Below are 21,648 nucleotides of genomic sequence, written 5' to 3' on the forward strand. Positions count from 1 at the left end.
TTGCCAATGGAAGGCACAGAAAGGCAAAGCAGATATAATGCGGGAATGCTGGTAGGCACCATATGAATCATTTTGAGGACAAAGATGCAACCTGGTAGATAGTGGGTTCCATGCTATTGAATAGGTTCCCGTCTGTTTGAAATACCTGTACCCATACACTGCCAGCTAGAATCCAACCTGTGCGGCATAGTACCAGTGCATTGGATGCCAGGATAGAGGTGATGGCTCTCTGAAAGTGGATTCCCAATGTCCCCATTGTGAAAGGATATTTGTAGCTAGAACTGATGGATAATATCCTGCTCTGCAGTTTGGTCACAAGCAAGATGGAGATCGCTCTGAGAAGGCAGCAAGTTGAACCTTCCATGAACCTGCTTTGGATTCCATGTCAGGTTTTTCCTTTCACTAGTTAAAGTCCAGAGTTCAGTAAGATTGCAATCCATGTCAAGTTGGGCTGTTCACAAGACATTTAACAAGTTTTGAGCATCAGTTGGAAATTCACTACTCCCCACCAAGAATCTCCCTGCTGCTTGAGAAATGTGCACAAGATGTAACTATGTGATCTTGAAATTGAGATAGACTTTGCCAAACTTCTCACCCAATTCTCTCAATTCCCCACAGCCCACATTGCTTACAGCCTGGTAAGATTCTGCGTAAAATTATAGGCTGAAAAATTACTGATACCAAAATTAAGACAAGTACATATAAGGCAAGAGAATATTCATAACAGGTAAAAATAAATCTCCGTGGAACGCTGTTGGGCCCATTTCTTCAGTTCCTTTTGCTTTAACTGTTCAATGTTTGCTCAGAATTCATTGTTGATCCCCACTGGAAAAGGTGGTAGGAAGCTGCCTTTGGGAACTGTTGCAGTCCTTGAGGGGTAGGGCCATCAACAGTACTTTTTGGAAGACAGTTTCAGGATTTTGACCCAGTGATTGTGAATGATCAGTTCCAAGTCAGGATAGTATGTGGCTTGGAGAGGAACTTGAAAGGGTTGGTGTTCTTTTAAGTCTGCTGCCCTTGTTCTTCTAGATGTTAGAAGTCACAAGTTTGGAAGATGCTTTCAAAGGAAGGTGTGGTACATCTTGTAGATTGTACATACTGCTGCCATTGTGCACTGGAGGCGAAGGATGTGAATGTTGAAGGTGGAGGCTACATCTGCTGTATTGTCTTAATGCTCAACCTCTTGAGTTTTGTTGAAACTGCACTGATCCAGGCAAGTGGAGAGTATTCCAGTATACACCTGAGTTGTAGATGAGAGACAAATAGGGGAAAACAGGAGTTGAGTTACCTGCCACAGAATTTGGTCAAGTGCAGTATCTGGTCAATGGTAATATCTGGGAATGGAAAGTTTAACACATGGAGTCTTAGAGATTTACAGCATGGAAACAGACCCTTTGGTCCAACTTGTCCATGCTGATGAGATATCCTAACCTAATCTAGTCCCATTTGCCAGCACTTGGCCCATATCCCTCTCAACCCTTCCTATTAATATACCCATCCAGATACCTTTAAAATGTTGTAATTGTACCAGCCTCCACCTCTTACTCTGGCAACCCATTCCATAATTCTTTCTGTATTCCATGAGACCTAACCTTACTAACCAGTCTACCATGAGGAATCTTGTTGAACGCCTTACTAAAGTCTATACATATCATGTCCACTGCTCTGCCCTCATCAATCCTCTTTGTTACTTCTTCAAAAATTTCATGCACCACTCTCTGTGTGAAAACGTTGCCCCTTAGGTCCCTTTTAGATGTTTCCCCTCTCACCCTAAACCTATGCCCTCTAGTTCTGCACTCTCCCACTCCAAAGAAAAGATCTTGTCTATTTACCCTATCCATGCTCTTTGTGATTTTATAGGCCTCTATAAGGTCACCTCTCAGCCTCAGACACTCCAGGGAAAACAGCCCCAGTCTATTCAGCCTCTCTCTGAACCTCAAACTCTCCAACCTGGCAACATCCTTGTAAATTTTTTCTGAACTCTTCCAAGTTTCACAACATCCTTGGAGACCAGAATTACATACAATACAGTAGAACCGCGATTATCTAAACATCAATTATCCGAATTTTAGATTATCCGAAAAAGATCTCAAGTTCCTGTAAAAATGGCATTAGGCAACTCAGCATTCAGTTATTAGTTAAATGGCATTATGGCATGCATTGCCAGATAACCGAGAAATGTTTGATAACTGACACTCAAATTACCGCATGTTTACAATAGATCAGTTATTGGTTAAATGGCATTATGGCGTGCATTGCAGGATAACTGCGAAATGTTCGGATGACCAGCATTCATAAATTACCGCTTGTTTACAGTTATCTGAATGATCAAATGTACGAACAACATACTCCCTGCCCGCCTCGTTTGGATAATCGAGGTTCTACTGTATTTTAAAAGTGGCCTAACCAGTGTCCTGTACAGCCACAACATGACCTCCCAACTTCTATACTCAATGCTGTATCCAATAACGGAAAGAGCAAATGCCTTCTTCACTCTCCTATCCACCTGAGACTCCACTTTCAAGAAACTATGAATCTGCACTCCAAGGTCCCTTTGTTTAGCAACACACCCTAGAACCTTACCATTAAGTGTATAAGTCTTGCTCTGATTTGCCTTTCCAAAATACAGAACCTCATATTTATCTAAATTAAACTCTATCTGCCCATTGGCCCATTTGATCAAGATCCCATTGTACTTTGAGGTAACCTTCTTTACTGTTCACTACAGCTCCAATTTTGGGGTTATCTGCAAACTTACTAATTATACCTCTCATTTTAGATTAGATTAGATTTCCTACAGTGTGGAAACGGGCCCTTCGGCCCAACAAGTCCACACCGACCCTCCGAAAAGCAACCCACCCATTCCCCTACATTTACCCATGACTAATCCACTATGGACAATTTAGCAAGGCCAATTCACCTGACCTGCACATCTTTGGACTATGGGAGGAAGCTGGAGCACCCAGAGGAAACCCACGCAGACACGGGGAGAATGTGCAAATTCCACACAGACAGTTGCCCGAGCTAGGAATTGAACCCGTGTCCCTAGTGCTGTGAGGCAGCAGTGCTAACCACTGAGCCACTGTGCCGCCCCTTATGTTCACATCCAAATTATTGATACAAATGAAAAAAGCAGTGGACCCAGCACCGATCTTTGAGGCACAACACTGGTCAGGGGCCTCCAGTCTGAAAAGCAACCTTCCACCACCACCCTCTGTCTTCTACTTTTAAGCTTGTTGGCACGTAGCCCAAGGGGGCTGAGAGATAAATGGGAGAGGGGTGGTGCTGGGGGGAAGTAGCTGGGAATGCGATAGGTAGATGAAGTTGGGGGTGAAGGTGATAGGTCAGACAGGAGGGTAGAGTGGATAGGTAGGAAGGAAGATGGACAGGTCAAGAGTGCGGTGCGGAGTTGGAAGGTTGGATCTGGGCTAAGGTGGGGGGAGGGGAATTAAGAAAACTGATGAAATCCACATTGATCTCATGTGACTGGAAGATGAAGTGTTCTTCCTCCAGGCGTCGGGTGATTAGGTTTTGACGGTGTAGGAGGCCCAGGATTTACATGTCCTTGGTGGAGTGGGAGGGGGAGTTAAAGTGTTTGGCCACAGGGCAGTGGGATTGTTTGGTGCGTGTGTGCCAGAGATATTCTCTGAAATGTTCCCCATGTTGGCGTCCTGTCTCCCGAATGTAGAGGAGACCACATCAGGAGCAACGGACACAGTAGATGATGTGTGTGGAAGTTCAGGTAAATCTCTGTCGAATGTGATTGGATCCTTTGCTGCTTTGGACGGAGGTAAGGGGGAAGGTGGGGGTGCAGATTTTGCACTTCTGGGGTGGCAGAGGAAGGTGACAGTGGGTTGGTAGGGGTCATGGACATAACGGCACGGTGGCACAGTGGTTAGCACTGCTGCCTCACAGCGCCAGAGACCCGGGTTCAATTCCCGCCTCAGGCGACTGACTGTGTGGAGTTTGCATATTCTCCCTGTGTCTGCGTGGGTTTCCTCAGGGTGCTCCAGTTTCCTCCCACAGTCCAAAAATGTGCAGGTTATGTGAATTGGCCATGCTAAATTGCCTGTAGTGTTAGGTGAAGGGGTAAATGCAGGGGAATGGGTCTAGGTGGGTTGAGCTTCGGTGGGTCGGTGTGGACTTGTTGGGCCGAAGGGCCTGTTTCCACACTGTAAGCAATCTAAAAAAAAACAAGGGAGTCGTGGGGGGAATAGTCTCTTTGCCACAGAGAGAGGGATGGGGAGGGAAATATATCCCTGGTGGTGGGGTCTGTTTGTTGGTGGCGGAAGTGGCGGAGGATGATGCAATGTATTCGAAGGTTGGTGGTGGGGTGGAAGGTGAGGACCGGCAGGGTTCTGTCCTTGTTGTGATTGGAAGGGTGTAGTTCAATGGCAGAGGTGTGGGAAGTGGATGTGATGCACTGGAGGGCATCGACTATGTGGGAGGGGAAATTGCGGTCTTTGAAGAAGGAGGCCATCTGAGATGTTCCATGGTAGAATTGGTCCTCCTGGGAACAGATGCGGCAGAGCTGGAGGAATTGGGAATAAGGGACAGTGTACTCACAGGAGGCAGGGTGGGAGGAGGTGTAGTCCAGGTAGCTGTGGGAGTTGGTGTAGTAGATGTCCCTAATCAGTCCTTGCCTTTCCAAATGGAATGTAAATCCTCTCCCTCAGGATTACCTCCGAACACTTGCCCACCACCAATGTCAGGCTTACCGGTCTATCGATCCCTGGCTCTTCCTTACCATCTTTCTTAAACATTGGCACGACATTAGTCAATTTTCAGTCTTCCGGCACCTCATCTGTGACTATTGATGACACAAATATCTCAGCAAGGGACCCAGCAATCACTTCCCTAGTTTTCCATAGAGGTCTAGGGTACACCTGATCAGGTCCTGGAGATTTATCCACCTTTGTGCATTTTTAAACATCCAGCACCACCACCTTTGTAATGTGGACATTTTTAAAGATGTTCCATGGTGATGCAAAATACTCGTTAATATCTCCCCATCTCCTGTGGTTCCACACATAGGCTGCCTTGCTGATCTTTAAGGGGTTCTATTTTCTCCCTAGTTACCCTTTTGTCCTTAATACATTTATAAAATCCCTTTGAATTCTCCTTAACCCTATTTGCCAAAGCTATCTCATGTCCCTTTTCTGCCCTCCTGATTTCCCTTTTAAGTATACTCCTACTGCCTTTATACTCTTCTAAGACTTCACTCAATCTATCCTGTCTATACCTGACATATGCTTCCTTCTTTTTCTTAACCAAAACCTCAACTTCTCTAGCTATCCAGCATTTCTTACATCTATAAACCTTTCTTTCACCATAACAGAAATATACTGTCTCTGGAACTCTTGTTATCTCATTTCTGAAGGCTTCCCGTTTTCCAGCTGTCCCTTTACCTGCGAACATCGGTCCCCAATCAACTTTTGAAAGTTCTTGTCTAATACTGTCAAAATTGGCCTTTCTCCAATTTAGAACTTCAATTTTTAGATCCGGTTGATCCTTTACTATTTTGAAACTTATAGAATTATGCTCACTGGCCCCAAAGTGCTCCCCCATTGATACCTCAGTCACCTGCCCTGCCTTATTCCTCAAGTTTTGCTGCTTCTCTAGTAGGTATATCCACACACTGAATCAGAAAATTTTCTTGTACACACTTAATATATTCCTCTCCATCTAAACCCTTAACACTATGCAGTCCCAGTCTATGTTTGGAAAATTAACATCACCTACCATAACCAGCTTTTTATTCTCACAGATAATTGAAATCTCCTTACAAATTTGTTTGTCAATTTCCCGCTGACTATTGGGGGGTCTATAATACAATCTCAATAAAGGGATCATCCCTTTCTTATTTCTCAGTTTCACCCAAATAACTTTCCTGGATGTAATCACAAGAATATCCTCTCTAAGTACAGTAATGCTATCCCTTATCAAAAATACTACTTCCCCCTCCTCTCTTGACCCCCTTTCTAACCTCCCTATAGCATTTGTATCCTGGAACATTTAAGCTGCCAGTCCTTTGGTTTAGATTAGAGTGGTGCTGGAAAAGCACAGCAGGTCAGGCAGCATCCGAGGAGCAGGAAAATCGACATTTCAGGCGAAAGCCCTTCATCAGGAATGGAGGCAGGGAGCCTCCAGGATGGAGAGGTAATTGAGGGTGGGGAGAAGGTAGCAAAGAGTACAATGAGTGGATGGAGGTGGGGATGAAGGTGATAGATCAGAGGGGAGGATTGAGCAGCTATGTTATAAAGGGAGATTGGCAGGTCATGAGGACGGTGCTGAGCTGGAAATTTGGAACTGGGGTTAAGTGGGGGAGGGGAAATGAGGAAACTGGTGAAGTCCACATTGAAGCCTTGGTGGAAGTATTCCGAGGTGAAAGATGAGGCATTCTTCCTCCAGGCATCGGGCGGTGAGGGAGCGGCGATGGAGGAGGCCCACGACCTGTATGTCCTCGGCAGAGTGGGAGGGGGAGACCTTTTCCAAGCTGCCAGTCCTATCCATCACTGAGTCACATGTCTGTAATTGTTATGGAATCCCAGTCCCATATTTCTAACCATGCCTGAGTTCATCTGCCTTCCCTGATAGGCCTCTTCTATTGAAAGAAATGCAGTTTAATTTATCAGTCCTACCTTGTTCTATGCTTTGTTCCTCCTGCCATGACTGTTTGACTCACTCCTTTTCCCCACTGTACCAGTCTAAGATTGATCTCTTTCCTCACTATTTACCTACAACTTTAAATCCTCCCGAGCAGCTCTAGCAAATCTCCCTGCCAGTATATTAGTCCCCTTCCATTTCAGGTGCAATCCATCCTCCTTGTAGAGGTTACTTTTAGCCCAGAAGAGTTTCCAATGATCCAAAAATGTGAACCTTTCTCCCCTGCACCAGCTCCTCAGCCACACATTCATTTGCTCTATCCTCCTATTTCTACTGTCACTGGCACATAGCACTGGGAGTAATCCAGATAATGCTAACCTGGAGGACCTACTTTTTAAATTCCTGCCTAACTTTCTATCTTCTCCCTTCAAAAACTCATCCTTTTCCCTTCCTGTGTCATTAGTTCCAATGTGTACAACGACCTCCTGCTGGTCCCTCTCCCCTTTGAGAATACTCTGCACCCCCTCTGAGATATCCTTGATCGTAGCATCAGGGAGGCAAAACACCATTCTGATTTTTCGCTGCTGGCTGCAGAAATGTCTGTCTGCCTCTGACCAGAGAGTTCCCTATCACAATCAGTCGCTTGGAACCTGAGATACCCTGTATTACATTAGAGCTATTCTCAGTACCAGAAACTTGGCTGTTTGTGCTAATTCTCCTCACAGTCCATCATCCCCTTCTTTTTCTAATGATTTGGAGATGCTGGTGTTGGACTGGGGTGTACAAAGTTTAAAATCACACAACACCAGGTTATAGTCCAACAGGTTTAATTGGAAGCACATTAGCTTTCGGAGCGATGCTCCTTCGCTTGATGAAGGAGCGATGCTCCGAAAGCGAATGTGCTTCCAATTAAACCTGTTGGACTAGAACTTGGTGTTGTGTGATTTTTAACTTCATTTTCTAAAACAGCATATTTGTTTGAGATGGGGATAGCCACAGGAGACTCCTGCACTACTTGCCTACTTCTACCTTTCCTGGAGTAAACCCATCTACTTGACTGTATCTGTGGCTCTTCTGTCATCCTATAACTGAAATCAGATTCAGCACATGTGATAGCTTCTGTAGTTAATATTTCTTGTTAGGTATATTCAGCAGGAAAGTAGATTTTGGGAGATGAAGATTCCTGACTTCTGGTTCTAATGCATGGCAACTTTAGCTGCTCACTTGCTTCATAACAGACCACTAGCTGTTTCAAAATGCATCTCTTTATCTCTCACACTGCCATGAGAGCAGTTTTCTCCAGATTGTTCAACAGTTCAAGATGGAATCTCAGTTGGCAGCTTGCTTGATGTTTTGTATCTTTCTTAGCTGACAAGTAGCAGCAATTACCAGGTGACCTAAGCAAAATGATGTCAGATTCCATAGAGGCATTAACATTCCAGAAATAGCACTTCTCTCACTTGTGCATACTTTGTAGCTTTACATTTTAGTCAGTACCTATTCCACAATGAATTATTAATGAAACTTCATGATTTCCGAGGTGAGACTGTCTTTATGTCTGGGCTTGTTGCCACTTGGAACTTACAGATATGTCATTAAGTGACTTGTAAGTGGCATTGCTTTTAGCTTTTGTGTCTTGTTACAATCAGATTAATGTTTTTTACAGGAAATGTTTAGTGCTGACTACCTTGCAATCATATCTCATAATGACAGTCTCACAATTAAATCTGCATTGAAATTAATTCAGTTTAGTCTTATCGTCCAAGAATTTGTATAATGAATACAGGTAGTTCTTATATAATGCAATGGTTTCATTCTTGTGCAACCCCATGAAAATTGCACTTTAGAGACAGCACTTAAAGTATTGGTGATGTAAAAGTATTACAGCCAATACACGTTCACCGTTTAGAAACAGTGATCCCAATTTGTCAATTGCGTTACAGCGAATCAATGTTAGTGAAACGCACATCATTGCAGAACACCTTGTACGTGTTTCGACAACACGCAAAACTATTTTTTTTGCTTAATGTTTAACTAGATTTGGATTCAGATTTATTATCACGTATATAAATATACAGTGGAAAGTGTCTGTTTGCGTATTGTACACAAACTGTTGCCATGCTCCAGCACCATCTTGAAACACTGAACACGATGCAAGATTTTAGTGCAGTGTAGTTCATCTTTTGTTCTTGTTCCTCCTCCGCTGCTCCTCCAGTTGGTGCTTGACATCAGCCAGGGTCTTTGAATCAGCTTCTGGATTTCTGTAATGGGCTCTGGAGTCTTGGTTAGGGGCCTCCGTTGCTATCGCAGTTGCAACTGCCACATCCGAGGTGGAGCCATGGACCTGGGGTGCATAGTGTCTGTACCTCCTGATCTCCATCCAACAGCCCTCCAGGTACTGCTGTTGGTCATTGGGGTCCTCCGCTGTCCCTTTCGCTGATGCTTCTGTGCCTTCAGGTGACTGGGCCTAGCTGCAGACCTGGAGCCTCAGTCTGGCCTATGAGTCTGGACTGGGGGACTCAGCCTGTGACCTGCTCACTGGGAGACCCTGTGTTGGAGGGGACCATGCTGTTCATCCCAGCATTATTGCCTCTGCCGTTGCAAGAAAGCCCTGCAACTCCGCTGCCATATTATTAGTGAGGCTATGAAGTCTAAGTGCGAGATGAGAGGGATTGTGTTTAGGGAAAGGGGGAGAAAGCAGGAGACAGGCTTGAGGGGGAAGAGGTGGAAGAATGAACGTATAAATTGAATAAAAAGAAGTAAGAGGGATTGTGAGGAATGGGGAAAGAGTAAAAGCATAGAGTGAGCGTAAAATTGTAGAGAGGGTAAGGAATCTTAATCATTAAATGTATTCAAGACAGAGATTGATATAGTTTTGAATAGAAGGGGAATCTGAAGTGGAAGATCAGCCAGGGTCGTGTTCAAAAATTGAGAAAGCTTGAAGAGTTGGATGGCCTAGTCTTGTTCCTAGGAGAAAGTGCCCAGCGCCCCTCCCCCAAATTCCCTCCCCCCTACCCATTATCTCAGCCCGCTTGGCACACCAGCCTCATTCCTGAAGAAGGGCTTATGCCCGAAACATTGATTCTCCTACTCCTCGGATGCTGCCTGGCCTGCTGTGTTTATCCAGCACCACATTTTTCAACTCTAGTCTTGTTCCTACTCATTATGTTCTTATGAGGTGATGGGGAAAAGAGAGAGAGAGAGAGCAGTGAAAAAGAGGAGTATGACTGTTCAAGCTTTAATGGTCATGCTATTGCCCACTCTTTGGTGCATTACTTTTATGGCCTTTCACTCTCTGGTGCATGTTTATATGGCGTCCCATTCTCAGGTGCATGATTTATATGGTCTCCCAGTCTCAGAAATGTGCATTATGAGGCCTCCCTCGACTGGGTGGATACATTACATGGTCTTCCAGTTGTGGGTGAGTGCATTATGTGGCCTTCCTCTCTCAAGTGCCTATATTATGTGGCCTCTTCTTTTTCTTGAGTGCATGTGCCATATAGCCTCACATTTTTCTGTGAGTGAATTCTATGACCTCCCATTCTAAGTGTATGCATTAAATGGTTTTCCATTCTCAGTTGCATGAGTTATAATGGCCTCCCCTTCTTGGGTGCCTATGTAGCCTTTCATTCCTAGGTGCATACATTATGTTACCTCCCATTTGCCAGTGATATCTTACGTGATTACCCATACTGAAGTGTGTATGTTATAAGATTGCCCATACCCAGGTGGAGAAAGCCACCTATTCTCAAGTGAATCCAAGGTATGTGTATCCATATTTGGTCTAAACCTAATGAGATTTTCTGCAAGAGTTTTGTCTGATTGGCTTCCATCTTACACTCAATGTAACTGAATCCTGCCCCATATTTCACCATCACCTTCCTGGATTAGAGTATTTATAGCATTTTAAATTACAGATTCAATGTAATTATTTTTCTGTTTCCTTTGCCCAGGAATCGCATATTTTATTTTTTCTTCTTAATGCATTACTGGTATCCCCTGCATTTCGAAAGTTCTCTTTTACAAGAGACCTACATTAGTATCTGTTTTCGCAAACTGAAAGAAATCTGAAGAGGATTTTCGCTTTTACAAAGAAAGGCAAAATTTTTCCTGTACAAATTAATGCTTGTTTGCTTTACGCCATTTTGGCTTATGATAGATTTCAGCTTTTGGATAGTGGGGGGATACCTGTAATATAAAGTCATTTCACTAAAATGTGCTGAAGTAATTCATTATTTTCTACAGTTCATTTGCAGGCACAAGCAAACCTTTCCAGAACATATTACCATGTTGCCACCAGATATTCTTCTGTTTCTCTAAGTGGATGGAACATTGAATTACTTTCAGAGCCAAAACTTGTTTATTGGCTCAGTTTATCCCGGTCCTATTTCACTACAGTGCTGTCTCATGAATTATCATCATCAAAAATTAAAATATATGAATTTTTTGGACACCGACTGAAATACAGTGAATTGAATGGATCTCTGGAGATTTTCAATTTAGATTTGAATGACCATGGTACTTATGAGTTGCATATTATACGTCAATTTGAATTTGTACCAGGTTTAATATTACGTCATTTCCTAGAAGTTCAGGGTAAGGACAACTAGTTTCTGTTCATATGTGTAGTACAATTTTCCGAGCTTTACGTTTGTTATAAACTTTGATATTGAATTTCCATGTGTTTTCTGCAATTTGTGTGGCCTTTTAATTTAAATTACTTGCTGTGCATTTCCCAGATGCATTTTTAAAATTCATTCATTGGATGTGGGCATCGTTGGTTGGATCAGGATTTATTGCCTAGAGGGCAGGTAAGAGTCAACCACATTGCTGTGAGTCTGGAGTCAGATGTAGGTCAGACCAGGTAAGGATGGCAATTTCCTTACTTAAAGGACATTAGTAAACCAGGTGTATGTTTTCCTGACAATCAGCAATGGCTTCATGGTCATCATTAAATATTATTTCTAGATTATTATTGAATTCAAGTTCAACTATCTGCTAGGATGGCAGTATTCAAACCCAAATCCACAGAACATTTCCTGGGTCTCTGGATTAATAGGTTAGTGATGATACCGCTAGGCTATCTCATCGCCCTATGAATTTTCTATGAGATGTGTGCGTTCAATCAATATTTCAAAAGCTGATGCAAGTTTTTCCCTTAGTTCTGACTGTCATGCCAAGTTTAGAGTTATGAGAACTTTACCTTCGCAGAATTAAGCCAAGAGGTACAGCTCTATGTCTACAGCAAAATATCCACTTATGATCTAACTAGGCAAATGTTTCCAACAAATGATGCAGATATAATATTCAGGAGGTGGCTAAACAAGTAAATGCAATTTCTCATTCCATTATTTGTAGCAATAAAGGACTAAATGATCCTTGGAATGAGGAAAGGTTTCTTAATGAGGCCAGTTTAAAGAGTGTCCGATCCAAGAATGTGAGTAATTGTTCTGTTCATGGGCCAGTCACGTCAGTAATCTAGCTGGAAAAGCACTAGTTTTAACCCCAAATGAATATGTCTGTAATTCTCTTGCTTCTGTAAGAAAGCATGAGTCTTTTTGGGTGTGAGGGAAACTTTGTCAGCATCTTGGAGTTCTAGAACCCTTGGAAGGGTGCCCCAGTAGATCCTGGAATGGCATCCCTATAGCTTCACAGACTCACTCCTCAAATATTGCACTCTCCTATGGAATGCTTCATTTTACCAGCTGGTATAAGTCAGGAAACTTGTCCAAAACTTATGAGTCACTGATAGGGGTAAGAGAATAACACAACTTCCAATATTCAGTCGTAGACTACACAATTATGCATTTATATCGCTGGAAAGCCTCATGAAATATTCAGTACTTACTGCTTCATGCTTCAATGAAAGATTGCAAAAGTTGAGAGGGGGAAAATTCCATGTAATCCCAAACTTTTGGACCCTTGATGTGCAGGCAAAGGTGATTATGGCAGCAGTGGGCTGCAATAACATAGGCCCATTTAAAAATGTGAAAATAAATATGTGATCAATCACTATTTTGATCTTCTCAATCAGGACTGTGTTATTGTTGTACAGTAGAGTTCAGGTATTCTTCCCAAACAGCAAACCCAACAAGAAAGCCTTGGCACAAACATAATGTAAGAAATAAAATGCTGGCTAAGAGATACAAATGTGTTTTGATGATAAAGCTATTTGAGTGAGAGTCATAATGATTTACAGCACGGAAACAGACCCTTCGGTCCAACTCATCCATGCCAACCAGGTATCCTAACCTAATCTAGTCCCATTTGGCAGTACTTGGCCCATATTCCTCGAAACCTTTCCTATTGATATGCCCGTCCAGATGCCTTTTAAATGCAGAAATTGTACCAGCCTTTACCACTTCCTCTGGCAGCTCATTCCATACACGTACCACCCTCTGTGTGAAAATGTTGCCCTTTAGGTTCCTTTTGTATCTTTCCCCTCTCACCCTAAACCTATGCCCTCCAATTCTGGACTCCCCACCCCAGGGAAAACACTTTGTCTATTTATCCTATCCATGCCCCTCATGATTTTATAAATCTCTATAAGGTCACCCCTCAGCCTCAGACACTCCAGGGAAAACAGCTCCAGACTATTCAGCCTCTCCCTATAACTCAAATCCTCCAACCCTGAAAATCTTTTCTGAACTCTTTCAAGTTTCACAACATCCTTCCGATAAGAAGGAGACCAGAATTGCACGCAATATTCCAAAAGTAGCTTAACCAATGTCCTGTACAGTTGCAACATGACCTCCCAACTCCTATACTCAATACTCTGATCAATAAAGGTAAGCGTACCAAACACCTTCTTCACTATCCTATCTACCTGCAACTCTACTTTCAAGGCACCATGAACCTGCACTCTAAGGTCTCTTTGTTCAGCAACACTCCCCAGGACCTTACCATAATGTGTACACTTATACATTAAGTGTATAAGGCGAAAGTGAGGACTGCAGATGCTGGAGATCAGAGTTGAGAGTGTGGTGCAAACAATCCTAACCTACTCAACCTCTCTTCATGGCTAGCACCTTCCATACCAGGCAACATCCTCATAAATCTTCTCTGCACCCTCTCCAAAGCGTCCACATCATTTTGGTGATGTGGCAACCAGAACTGTATGCAGTATTCTATATGCAGCCAATATTTAAAATGGCAATAAATTAAGATGTGAAAGGGAAAAATAAGTCCTCTAGACTGAGAGCAAATTAACAACATACAATCAAGACAAGTTGAGTGGGGTGAACTTAGAGGGAAAGAATGTAAGAAAAATGGAAGACAGACATCATGCAGTTAGTTTTGTCATTGTGGAATTCAACATTTAAGGCTGTAAAGTGTTTAAATGTAAAATGAGGTGTTGTCCCTTGAGGTTATGCACTATTCATTGAAACATTGCAGCAGGCCGGGACAGGTGGATTATTGAAATAGCAATAACTGGAAGGTTGGGTTCCTATGGATTGAGGAGAAAGTGAGGACTGCAGATGCTGGAGATCAGAGCTGAAAATGGAATTCCTGAAGAAGGGCTTATGCCCGAAACGTCGATTCTCCTGCTCCTTGGATGCTGCCTGACCTGCTGCACTTTTCCAGCAACACATTTTCAGTTCCTATGGATTGAGTCTAGATGTTCTGTACTGCAGTCACCAACTTTACCTTTTGTCTCGCCAATGTAATACAAATTACAAGCACTTAGTAAAGAGTCATTGTTTTCTCCACACTAAAGTTTGTTGCTCAGCTAATTCTGAGAACCTATCTCATTTTAGCAATTTTCTATGCTTTCATTGAATGCTGTTGTCTCCAGTTAATTAGACCCCGAAAACAAATTACTAGATCAACTCATTTATTATAGCACAAAAACTGACCCTTCGGTCCAACAAGTCCATATCGACCATGTTCCCAAATTAAACTAGTCCCACCTGCCAGTGCTTGGTCCATGTCCCTTTAATCCTTTCCTGTTTATGTACTTATCCAAATGTCTTTTAAATGTTGTAACTGTACTTGCATCTATCACCTCCTCTGGCAATTCATTCCAAATATGAACCACTGTCTGTGTAAAAATGTTGCCCGTCATGTCCATTTTAAGTCTTTCCCCTCTCACCTTAAAAATATCCCTCCTAGTTTTGAACTCCCCCTTCCTTGGGAAAAGACCGTTGCTATTCACCTTATCTATGTCCCTCATGACTTTATAAATCTTGATAAGGTCACCTCTCAACTTCCAATGTTACAGTGAAAGAAATCCCAGATTATCCAGTCTCTCCTTATAAGTCAGACCCTCTATTCCTGGCCACATCCTGATAACTCTTTTCTGAATCCTCTCCAATTTAATGATATCCTTTTGATAGCAGGGCAACCAGAATGAGACATGGTAGTCCAGAAGAGACCTCACAAGCTGAATGTGACACCTCAACTCCTGTACTCAAAGGTCTGAGCAGTTCCAAACCTCGTCTCCATAAGCCCTTTATGTTATCTACCTCTCTGACACCTCCACAACCTGCCTCTGAAGTTTTCTTTTCATTGGCTTTTGAGCAATTCAAGGCATAACCCCAGCCTGGATCTCTAAGAGATTTCTAATAACATCACCTCTGCTGTTCAGGATCTCATTTCTCTGACCCGTTTTTGGCCTCTCTGAGCTGTAAAATTCAAGTCAGCAAAGACTTTAACAATTATAATGCCAGTTGGCTTGCTGGTCATTTAGCTGAAATGACATGAATTTGTATAAATGCTGTTTGAACTTAATGTTGATCAGAAAATATCTAACCTGAGAAACCCTTATCGTGGTATCCTGTGGCTAAGATGATTTACCTCCATCAACTGCAGCCATCTTTCTTTATGCTGGGTATGACTCCAACCTGCTGAAAGTTTTGCCCCTCATTCCTATTGTTCTCTGTTTTGCTTGGGCTTCGTGATTCCACACTAATATGAAGGGCAGCCACATTCTCTTCCTTTCGTAATTTTTAGCTATTCTGTCCATGTTTGTAACAAGGCTGCAATGAGGTCAGGAGCTGATGGCCCTGGTAGAACCCAAATTCAATGACAATTTAAAGCACTGTTGTCAAATTTTTCCATCACTTTGACAATAGACTGATGGAGTGTTAATTGACTAATGTTGAATTTGTGCTGTTTTCTGTGAACAGGAAATACCGAGGAATTTTTGATTTTGAAACTGCAGTAGTGTGCCTTGGCCAGCAATGTAAATAGTTCTGAAACACAAGACTTCAGTTCTATATCTAAAATGTTGTCAGTACCTATTACCTTTGCAGAAGCAGTGCCTTCAGCTGTTTCTGGATCTCATGAGGAACAAATCAAATTGGTTGAATTGGCATCTGTGATACTGGAGACTTCTCAAGGTGGCTGAGATGGATTATCTTCATGGTACTTCCGGCTGAAGATGCTTGCAAATGGTTTAGCTTTGTCCTTATATTGACGTAATGTGTTCCTCTCCCATTGAGTATCATGTTGTCACTTCCATCACCATTTATAACTGGATTTGGCAGGACTGAAAAACTTAAATTTGATATGTTATTTGTAGGATTGTTTAGTTCTGCCTATCTCATACTGTTGATATTGCTTTGCATGCAGGTAGTCCTGTAAAGTAGCTTGACCAGATTCACTTTTTAGGAATGCCTGGTGCTTCACTTGGCATGTTTGCATGAACTCTTCATTGAAGCAAGTTTATCCTTTCCCATTGTGGTAATGGTAGAGTGAGGAAATGCTGAGCCTTAAGATTATAGATTGTGATTGTATACAATTTTGCTGATTCTGGTGGCCCACAAAGTCTGATTGATGCCCGATCTTGAATTGCAAGATCTGTTTGAGATTTATCCATTCTGTGTGATACGGTAGAGTGGATTGTATTCTTAGTGTGGAAACTGAACTTAGTTTCCAAAGGAATTCTGCAGTCTTTCTTCCTGTTAATGCTATCATCAGTAGATGTAATTGCAATAGTGAAAGTGAGGACTGCAGCTATAAACCTGTAGGATTCAGCCACCTTGCTCAGTCATAGTTTTACCAAAACAAGCTTAGCAATCAATGTTGGAATCCTCCATCCAGAGTATACTCAATGTTTTGTCACGTTCAGTGCATCCTCCAAATGGCATTCGCCATAGAAAAGAATTAACCCATCAGCTGAGAATGGGGTATTATAGTTGGTTATCAACAAGAGGATTCCTTGCCTTGTTTGTCTTGATGCCTTGAAATTTTTCATGGAGTCCAGTGTCAAAGTTGAGAACACTCAGAGCCTCCTAACTGTATACCATTGTGCTTTCATCTCATGGACATTGATGATAGTGTCAGCAATACTTAATGTAATGTATGATTCCATTAGAACAACTGAGTTAGACTGTTGCTTGACTCGTCTGTGGGACAGCTCTCCTAGTATTGGTACATGCCCCAGATGTTAGCAGAACTTTGCATTGTAGATTTGTTCGCTGAGCTGGTAGATTGTTTTCTTAGACATTTCGTCACCATGCTAGGTAACATCATCAGTGAGTCTCCATTGAAGCACTGGTGTTTTGCCATGCTTTCAATTTGTGTGTCTTGTCTGTTAAGGTGGGTGATATCATTTCTGGTTCTTTTTCTCAGAGGTTGGTAAATTGGGTCCAAATCAATGTATGTATTGATCAAGTTCTGGTTTGAATGCCAGGTCTCCAGAAATTCCCATGCGTGTCTTGTTTAGCCTGTCCTAGGGATGGATGTATTGTCCCAGTTGAAGTGGTGTCCTTCTTTGTCTGTGTGTAAGGATACTAGTGATAGTTGGTCATGTCTTTTGGTGGCTAGGTGGTGTTCGTGTATTCTGCTGGCTAGTTTCCTGCCTATCTGTCCGATGTACTGTTTGTTATAGTCCTTGCAGGGAATTTTGTACATGACATTTGTTTTGCTGCTTTTTGGTACTGGGTCCTTTAGGCTCATCAGTAGCTGTTTTACTGTGTTGATAGGTTTGTGGGCTACCATGATACTAACAGGTCGGAGTAGTTTTGTCATCTCTGAGATGTCTTTGATTTATGGTAGTGTGGCTAGTCTCTGGGTGTGTTGTGTCTTGTTTAGGTTTGTTGTTTAAGAATCAGTGGACTGTGCTTGTCGGGTATCAGTTGCTCTTGAATATGTTGTATAGATAATTTGTCTTCTGCTGCTCCTAATCCCTGGGTGCTGCAGTGTGTTGTGGCTTGTTTCTATAATATCCTGATGCAGCTCCATTTGTGGGTGTTGGAATGATTGCTCTTGTAGTTGAGTATCTGGTCTCTGTGTGTTGCTTTTCTGTTGACGCTGGTCTGCAATTCTCCATTAACTGTCGTTCCAGTATGACGTCTCGGAAGTGGAGTCTGTTGTTGTTCTTTTCCTCTTTGGTGAAATTTATGCCAGTAAGGATGTTGTTAATGATATTGTAGGTTTCTTTTTCTTGTTCTATTTCGTGATGTCAAAGGTTTCATCCACATCGCAGACCAAAGCTTAGGGGTTGGATCATGGGGACGGCTGTTCATTCTAATCTCTGCATAACTGCTTCTGCTAAGAATCCTGATATTAGTGATCCCATGGGTGTCCCATTGATTTGTTTGTCGGTTTTGTTGAAAGTGATGTGGGTAGTTAGGCACAGGTCTGGCACAAGTAGTGAGGCACACTAGCTTGAGGATGCTCTCCTTGCTGATGGAGTTGGTGCTATCTGGTGTTTGTGTTCTTGGTTTGTCTAGTAGTGAGGCCGGTGTTTCTTTGCCCAGGCTTATGTTAATTGATGTGTATAAGGCTATTACATCGAATGAGACCATGACTTTATCCTTTTCTGTCTTGGTGTTTTTGATGATGTTCAAGAATTCTTGGATGGAGTGGATGGAGTGGCGTGAATCTTCTACTAGGTATTTCAGTTTAGGATGACGTTCCTTTGCTCATCTGTCTGTCGGTCTGCTGGGAAGTGAGACTATGGGTCGGGGGGGGGGGGGAGGGAGGAGCGCTGGGGGGGCTGGTTTATGGACCATAGGTAATCTGTAGAAATGAGGTATGTTGGATCCATCTTTGGAGATCTGTCTTGTTAATTTTGCCTGTTTTGTGGAGTTTCTTTAGTGTGGAAGTGATATGGTTTTCTAGCTGTGGAGTCGGGTCCATTGCCACCTGTTGGTGGGTGTCTGTATCTGTGATTAGTGAGTTCGCTATTTCAATGTACTGTGTCCTGTTCAGAATGATGGTCATATGCTCTTTGTCTGCTGGTAGGATTACAATATTTCTGTCTTTTCTGAGTCCTTCTAGGATTTTTCTTTTCCATGTGTTGAAGGTATTCCCTTTTTTCTTCCTGCGTAGTGTTGGTGTTACTATTTGTCTGATGGCCTGCTGGGTTTCTTCTGTAAGTCCATTGTCTTTCAGGGTTGATTCCACTTCTGCTAGGAAATCCTCTTTGTTCGTGTCCCTGAGTTGTAGTTCATTCCTTGTACTAGGATGGCTTTTTCCATGTCTGTGAGAGGTCAGTCTGACAGGTTCTTTATCCAAGCTTCTGAATTATCTGTGTTATTCTTTTGTGCGAGATTGTAACCAACGTGACTGACCAGGAAGGGACAAGTAGAAGAGTTAGACCAAGCAGTTTGCATTAAACAACAGCAGACCAAGACAAAGAGAAAACTAACTCTAAAAGATAAACTGGACAAGCTTGCACAAAAGAATAACACAGACAATTCAGAAGCTTGGATAAAGAACCTATTGGACTGACCACTCACAGACATGGAAAAGCCATCCTAGTACGAAGGATGTACCACAACTACAGGTATGTGTACAAAAAGGACTTCCTAGCAGGACTGGAATCAATCCTGAAAGACAACAGACTTATAGAAGAAACCCAACAGGCCATCAGACAGACAATAGCACCAACATTTAGCAGGAGGAAACCAGGGAACATCCTCAACACACAGAAAAGGAAAGCCCTGGAAGAACTTAGAAAAGACAGAAATATTGTGGTCCTACCGGCAGACAAAGGGTACATGACTGTCATCGGAAACAGGACACAGTATGTTGAAAAGGCGAACTCACTACTCACAGATACTGACACCCACCAACAGTTGGCGACGGACCCAACTCCACAGCTAGAAAACCATATCACAGCCGCACTGAAGAAACTCCACAAAACAGGGAAAATGAAAAAGACAGATCTCCAAAGAATGAAACCTGATGGATCCAACACACCCCATTTCTTCGGATTACCCAAGGTACACAAACCAGCTACCCCCCCCCACCACAACTCCGACACATAGTCTCACTTTCCAGCACACCGACATACAGACTAGCAAAGGAACTGCATCCTAAACTGAAATACCTAGTAGAAGCTCACACCACCCCATCCACTCCACCCAAGAACTATTGAACATCATCAAAGACACCAAGGTAGAAGTGGACAAACACATGGTCTCCTTCGATGTAATAGCACTATTCACATCAATTAACATAAGCCTGGCCAAAGAAACACTGACCTCATTACTAGGCGTATCAAGGACTCAAATACCAGATGGCACAAACTCCATCAGCAAGGAGAGCATCCTCAAGCTAGTGTGCCTCACTACCTGTGCCAGACCTGTGCCTCCCTATTCACATCACCTTCAACGTTAAGATCGACAAACAAATCAACGGGACACCCATGGGATCACTAATATCAGGATTCTTAGCAGAAGCGGTTATACAGAAATTAGAATGAACAGCCGTCCTCACGATCCAACCCCCAAGCTTTGGGTCTGCAATGTGGATGACATCTTTGTTATCACAAAATAGAACAAATTAGAAGAAACCTACAATATCATTACCAACATCCTTACTGGCATACATTTCGCCCAAGAGGAAGAGAACAACAACAGTCTCCCCTTCCTAGATGTCATACTGGAATGAACAGTTAATGGAGAACTGCAGATCATCATCTATAGGAAAGCAACACACAGAGACCAGATACTCAACTACAAGAACAACCATCCCAACACCCACAAACGGAGCTGCATCAGGATATTATTGAAACAAGCCACAACACATGGCAGCATCCAGGAATTATGAGCAGCAGAAGACAAATACCTATACAACATATTCAAGAACAACTGATACCCGAGAAGAACAGTCCACTGATTCTTAAACAACAAACCTAAACAAGAAGACACAACACACTCTGAGACTAGCCACACTAACATACAGCAAAGACATCTCAGAGATGATGATCGGACTACTTAGACCCTTAGCACCACGGTAGCCCACAAAGCTACCAAAACACTAAAACAGCTGCTGATGAACTTAAAGGACCCTGGACCAACAAGCAGCAAAACAAATGTCATGTACAAAATACCCTGAAAGGACTGCAACAAACATTACATTGGACAGACAGACAGGAAACTACCCAGCAGGGTACATGCGCGCCAAGTAGCCATCAAAAGACATGACCAACTATCAGTAGTATCCTTACATACAGGCAAAGAAGGACACCACTTCGACTGGGACAATGCATCCATCCTAGGACAGGCTAAACAAAGACACGCACTGGTATTCCTAGAGGCTTGGCATTTAAACTGGAACTCCATCAATACATACATTGATTTGGACCCCATTTACCAACCTCTTGAGGAAAAAGAACCAGAAATGATACCACCCACCTTAACAGACCAAAACACACAAATTGAAAGCATAGCAGAACACTAGTGCTTCAATGGAGGCTCACTGATGATGTCACCTAGCATGACGATGAAATGTCTGAGAACAAATATATTATTAAATATATATTATTGAGAAAATCTACAATCTGAACTACAACCTGAACTACAAATCTCAAAAATCGCAGAACTTTGTATGATTAGAAGGACTGTATGTACAATTGTTATTTTCATCTATTACCACACATACCCTTCAGCTGAGAGATTTAGGGTTCTAATGCATGAATCACAAAAAGCTAGCTAAGTTCAATGGATAATAAGGAATTCAACTGGAATATTGGCCTTTATTTAAAAGGAATGGCCAGAATGAAAAATTGGTGGGTCTTACTTTCACTACACATTGGTCAGAACACATATGGAATCTGAACATTTTGGTCCCCTCATCTAAGAAAGG

The sequence above is a fragment of the Chiloscyllium plagiosum genome, unplaced genomic scaffold (assembly GCF_037043375.1).
Source record: "Chiloscyllium plagiosum isolate Xiang-an unplaced genomic scaffold, Cpla_swu_hap1 HiC_scaffold_34, whole genome shotgun sequence".
Lineage (NCBI taxonomy): Eukaryota > Metazoa > Chordata > Chondrichthyes > Orectolobiformes > Hemiscylliidae > Chiloscyllium > Chiloscyllium plagiosum.